Source organism: Protomyctophum parallelum (assembly GCF_964188405.1).
Source record: "Protomyctophum parallelum genome assembly, chromosome: 23".
In the NCBI taxonomy this organism is placed as follows: Eukaryota; Metazoa; Chordata; class Actinopteri; order Myctophiformes; family Myctophidae; genus Protomyctophum; species Protomyctophum parallelum.
In genome coordinates this window covers 9,392,359-9,398,825 of record NC_139715.1, presented here as the reverse complement: position 1 = coordinate 9,398,825, position 6,467 = coordinate 9,392,359, and positions in this window count along the sequence as shown.

Sequence of the window (6,467 nt, the reverse complement as noted above, 5' to 3'; positions counted from 1 at the left end):
TAACTGTGGAGTGTAGCATTTTCCCTGAGAGGCTTTTTTTTTTTTTTTTGAGTAGTGTCCTCTTTTGACATTTGACCTGACATTTTAATGCATTGTTGCACATAAATGTACAATTTAGGCATTTGGGAGATGCTCCTAATCCAGATTGATTCACGTTAACCCATTCTGGTCGGGGTTCCCTATTTGTACCTTACCCCCTCAGGCCGGGAACCCATATTTGGGTTCTGTACAGTATGTACAGTATTCAAAAATGTAAAAAATTTTATTCTGCTATATCAATATTTGAAGTTTTTCAGAAACCTTAGGTCAGGATTTAGAGGCGTTTTTAGAATCGGCCTTAGGCCTGAATGGGTTAAGCAAGGTAAACACGAGGTAATGTATGAAATGCATAGACATAGTAATCTGGTGTCATGGGTAAGTCAAGAATAGAGATGCTCCGATAATCGGCCACTGATCGGTGATCGGCCGTTCACTCCGATTGGTGATCGGCTATTCACCCTATCTGGAGAAACCGATCTTTTACACCATTTAAGTATAAATGCCAATCAGATATATAGTATAATATCACTTTTTCATCTTTTGTGACAGGTCAAAATATTCTTCCCATCCTCCCCACACACAGGAACAGTTTTGACGTGGGTTTTGACTATAATAATTTTGGAAATATTCAAATTTTCCCTCTAACGCACAAGATCGGTATTGGCCGATCATGAGAAAAACAATCAGTGATCGGGATCGGTCCCAAAAATCCGGATCGGAAATTTTCATCGGAAATCTGAATTATACAAACTATAGGATGCCAGGTCAACAATTGAACCTGACATGGTCCACATAACATCTAAATGACATTTTGACCTTTTGCATAAGCCTGCAAGGTCGTCAAGGCTAGGTATGTATCTATCACATACATAACTTCCTAATACATGATTTAAAAAGTGACAAACCCATACCGTACAGCATGTCACCTACTGACAGCAGATAAGTTATAATAAGCTGCTGTATTATGCAGGGTAAGTCTCATTTAAAAAAGGAAAATCTGGATTTGATATTTTTGGCAGGGCTGTCCTCACTGAGGATCTGGAACCCTTTGGGGGAAGCAAAGATCCTCTTTCTCCTTGACTATATTATTATTTTCTAAAGTAACTTTTTCAATTGTTTTTTTTCTTTCTTTTTCCATAATACAGAGTGAGTCAGTCAAAACTCACCAACAAGCTTAAGTGTCACCATCAAAATTCCCCGTCTAGCTATTTCTGCAGCGTTAAAGGGAAATTCATCATGATGTTCAACATTATCTCCCATATTATACTATTTATCAGCTATGAAACTAAGCAGTGTGTCTCTACAATGCTGTAGAAGTTGAGTACAATCTGTGAATGTGAAAAGTATAAGTCCATACTTTCTGCTTTAGCTACCCCTTTAGTGGCCTTAACAGGTTCATCGTCAAGTGCGCTGACGACTCTGTCATCGTCAGCCTGCTTAACAATAACGAGGTCGGCCATGGGCCATGACTTTCATGGCCTGGATTGTGCAGTGATGCCTTGCTTGAACTTAATATCTCAAAAACGAAAGAGATCTGTATTAACTTTAGACTCACCCCCCGTCCTACCCTGAACAGTGTCATCCAAGGCCAGCCAGTGGACATCGTGTCCAACTATAAGTATCTTGGCACGATCATCGATAATAAACTGAGATTTGACGCAAACACTGACATGCTGTGCAAGAAGGGCCAACAATGCCTTTACTGCACAATTGGCTAGATTTAATGTGGACAAAATCCTGATGAAATTGTTCTATAGTGCCTACATACATTCCGTTATTTCTTTCTCCTGTATCTGTTGGTACGGTAACCTTGTTATCAAAGACAGACATTCCCTTGGGAGAATTGTGAAAACCGCTTCTAAAATCACTGGCATCCAATTTGAGAGCCTTGATTTCTTCTATAATAGACAGCTGCTCAAAAAAGCCCTGCCCTGAGAGTCAACACAAAGTGCATGTCTGTATATTAATTGAGGAGAGACGACAATACAGTCATTGTCACCTATAGATACTCGCTTCCAAGTTGTCACATCGTTGATTAGAGGCTGTTGCAGGTAAATAGCCCAGGTTCTCTCCAGTCAACGACTTTGTGTAAAGTAGCCTATACAGACGTGGATTGGCACTCATCAAAGCACCTCCTTTACAATGTGAAACTTGGGATCTGGGAAGGACATTATTAACGATAATTGGTACATTAAGCCTGATAATTTCCCATTGAGCTCTGTCTTATCTGTCATATACAAACAAATGATCAACAACTTGCGACAGTCAGTAGGCAGAAACGTGCCAACACTTTTATTTTTTGCAGAGGTGTGTATGTGGGCCGCCTCTTTATCCTCTCTCTCTCTCTCTCTCTCTCTCTCTCTCTCTCTCTCTCTCTCTCTCTGTCTCTCTAGTGACAAAGCATAGTGGTGGAGGCCAGGTTGTGAGCAGGTCGCCTACACCCACAGCCTCTAGGCCTCTCCTGCAGCAGTGGCTCAGTGCTGGCTGCCGTGCTGGTGTGAAGTATAGCACACTGTCGCCATGAGCACAAAAACACAGCTCCCTGTAGAAGACACAGAGGTATGTGTGAGAGACGATGTTTGTGCAAGCGTGTGTGTGTGTGCATGCGTGTGTGCAAGGCATTTTCTTTATGAATCCTGGAAAGTAACTGTTTTGAGACAGAGACGGAATCCTTCTTGAGACCAAAAAGAAACATATTTGTGCAGTGTGTTCATTCAAGTTTCAAATTAATCTCTTAAGTAATCTTTAGCAACGGCCACACACACAAGTCATTTCCAGAGAACAGAGGGAGTGTGAACACACTGAAATAACAAACCGCAGGTCAAATGAGAATGAACAAGGATATCAAAGCTATCATAATGATTTAGATAAGGGACGTGCGCGTGTATATTGTGTGGGCGTGCGTGCGTGTGTGTGTGTGTGTGTGTGTGTGTGTGTGTGTGTGTGTGTGTGTGTGCGTGCGTGCGTGCGTGCGAGCGCGTGTGTATTGTGTGTCCGTGCGTGCGTGTGTATTGAGCATGCATGCGTGCGTGCATGTGTATTGAGCATGCGTGCGTGTGTGTGTGCGTGCGTGTGTGTGAACTTTTATTATACCTCAAGGGCACATTCAGGTGGCCCCTGTGCTTGCATTAACACACACCTGCACCAAATCAAACATCACAAATCACACACGCAAGTACATTAAAAAAAACAAGCAAATGCTGCCGAAAGATTGTGGAAGGAAGTCAATAAAAAGTGTCAGAATGTTCTGACTTAAGTCCCGTCATCCCATCAACAGGCTAAGTATGGCCGCCGGGACACATTTAGTTTCTATAACAGTTGTTGTTGCCGTTAAGTGGATGGGAGGTGTCTTTAATGAGTGTGAGTGTGTGTGTGTGTGTGTGTGTGTGTGTGTGTGTGTGTGTGTGTGTGTGTGTGTGTGTGTGTGTGTGTGTGCGTGCGTGCGTGCGTGCGTGCGTGCGTGCGTGCGTGCGTGCGTGCGTGCGTGCGTGCGTGCGTGCGTGCATGACACATTTTGGAATATGAATCGTGCAAAGTGTTTTGAGACAGAGACGTGCGTTACTTAATAGAATAATATAACTCATACAACAATCGCGTTGGTTGTGTTTGGTCTCCTTGCTCTACTTTTCAGATATTTAGATCCATTAAGTCATATAATTATTAGACTAGCTCTCGAGTAAGAAATTGGTGAATTGATGTAGGAAGTAAGCCGGTTGGGCATTAAGACGATAGGTCTAGATGAGCGCCTGTCTGATTTGTTTAAATTAGTCATGTGACCTGTTAGACTCATTTAAACCAATCAGATTTCAAACTTGATGTGACACAGATCTGATTCAGGCTAGATTTGTCTGCCAGTGTAAATGGGGCCTAATTCATTTCAGCTAGTAGGGGTCATGTAGTTGGTTCATTCTGTGTGTGTGTGTGTGTGTGTGTGTGTGTGTGTGTGTGTGTGTGTGTGTGTGTATGTTGCTTGCGTAAGTTTATAATTTCAGTGAATCATTCAGAAACTACTTTAATTTAAACACCCTCTCTCCCACGCAGCCCCCCCCCCCCCACACACACACACACACATACACACACAGGCACGTGCACACATTCTGCCAGCTCATTTACAGCCTGCTTCCAGCACCCCCTAATCCAAAGCATTCCCATATGGGGGCCTATATGTATGCAGGACCTGGGGGGGTTGTTATAAATACATAGCTTGTATTTGCGGACCTCGGGGTCCGTGTTTTACTCTGCTCTCTCTGGCGACTCGGTAGTGGGTGGGTGGGTTTGCTGGCAGTGGGGTTCGGGGGTAACCATTTTCTTTAGTTGTCTCGGTTGGGAGGCAGAGGGCGGAGGAGAATGGAGGATGGTCGAAGATGCACACACCCAGGGGGGAAAACAACATCAAGGCCTGTTACTCTCACTCTGTCTGTCTGACTGACTGCAGCCCCCCCACGCACACACACACACACACACACACACACACACACACACACACACACACACACACACACACACACAGCCCTGTGGATCACCCCCCCCCCCCCCCCATGTGGAGGAATGATCCAGAATTGGATCATTGCAATCGGATTGCACCAACGTTACATTAGACACCTTGTTAGTTTACTACAAAATAAAATCATGACATAAATGTCACCCTCATTAGGCCTGTGGCCCTGTGCGTATTCACGCGAGAACAACTGACGCTCTCGTCAAGACAAGTCGAGGGTGGCATATCTCCCACAAGAAAGACCACAGCTGATACCATTTGCATGGCCTAATCTTCAGTCTCTGTCTGTGCAAACATAAACATGACAGCATGCCCAAGGCAAAATATACTTGCTTTTGTGGTCTTCTCTCCATTGTTGTGTGCTATCACAATAGTCTTTTAAAAAATGTTATAGTGAATGTGTGATAAATCGGTGATGTGGGCCCACAGGATTTTGGGCAAGGGGGGGCTCCCCAGATGACAGTGAAGTGACAATTTAACGGTAACCCATTTAGACCTGAGGCTGATTTTCAAAAGGTCTTTTCAAACCTACGACAGTTTTATGAAATACATCCTAAAATCTGAGGTCTTTCTGAGAAACTTCCGGAAAACACTACAAAACTACAAGGAGTCGTGCACGCTTTCCCGGCTTCAGAGATAAAGTAACGCTGCCACGACAGCCGGTCTTAAGGGGAAAGTAACGTGGCCGAGGCACTAGGCAGCCGGTCTAAATGCACCCTTTCTTTTTTTTTTATAAATAAAAGAAAGAAAAGAAAAAAAGACCATTACTGCATCAAAGGTATTCAACAAAACTATAGGCCTACCATAACAACTGGTCAAAACATTTTGAAAATAGCAGATCTGCAAGCTCACAATGCCTCACATCGCAAACTTCTATTATCACAATATTTATCTGTGGAACCGAATCTAAATGTAATGCCTCAACTCCTACAATCAATTAAATTCAAAGGGCTTTATTGGCATGAGAAAATATACATTTACATTGCCAAAGCAAAAAGTCAGGGTGTGGGGTCCCAGTTAGGTCATAATGGTTATTATGTCGGGCTGAAAAGGTTGAGAACCACTGTGTTAGGGCACCCCTGTGCTAATCCAGCAGGGATCAGGGATGTTTTCCCTGGATCTCTTATACTGTGGCCTGGTTTGACATTGCAGCGAAGCTCGGCTTCCTTACCATATACAGTAAGTCAAGTCAAGGAAATGAATATATAGCAGGCTTATAAGGAGGCTCACTGCAGCGCGTACATATTTCAATCAGCCTGAACATTTCAGATAGGAAGGCACACAGTAAAATACTGTTAATGTATCTATTTTTATAAACTGGGAATGTAGAACGATGGACAATTTGGTTCCACTTGAGTTAAATTATATATAAGGACATTATTTTAATGAATAAAACTGTATTTTAACAATCTGTATGGTAGAGTATGCTAATACAATATAACTAGTACATTTGCAGTGTTTGCTTGGAGGCGGTCGTCTCTCTACTCTCCCATTAAGAAATGTATATGCTGGTGTTGAATAAGGTCACAAGTAGTGCTCCTGAAGTGTTCATGGGTGCAATTATACTGGCCAAAGATCTGGTACCGCCCGGTATCGGTGGGTCTATGCCAATACGCAATTTATGGAATTGGCTTCGGGAAGGCTATCGGTAGCATCGGTAAATCTCTAAGTGCAATACCACAAAGATTGCCTCTTGGAAGAGGGGTAGAAGTTTGGTCTCTAACTAACTTTTACTAAGTATACTTCATTTAACTTTTTCCAGAGTCACTTTCAAGTAAGATATCTTTACTTTTACACAAGTATAGCTTCCCAGAGTACACCCAATGCTGTGAGAGCTGTGTGAGTTCAAGTTCAACATCATTAAATCAATATGATGTTTTCTAGCTACAGTCTTTAAAACCTAGAAAATACTTTTTTTTTTTAAAATGTG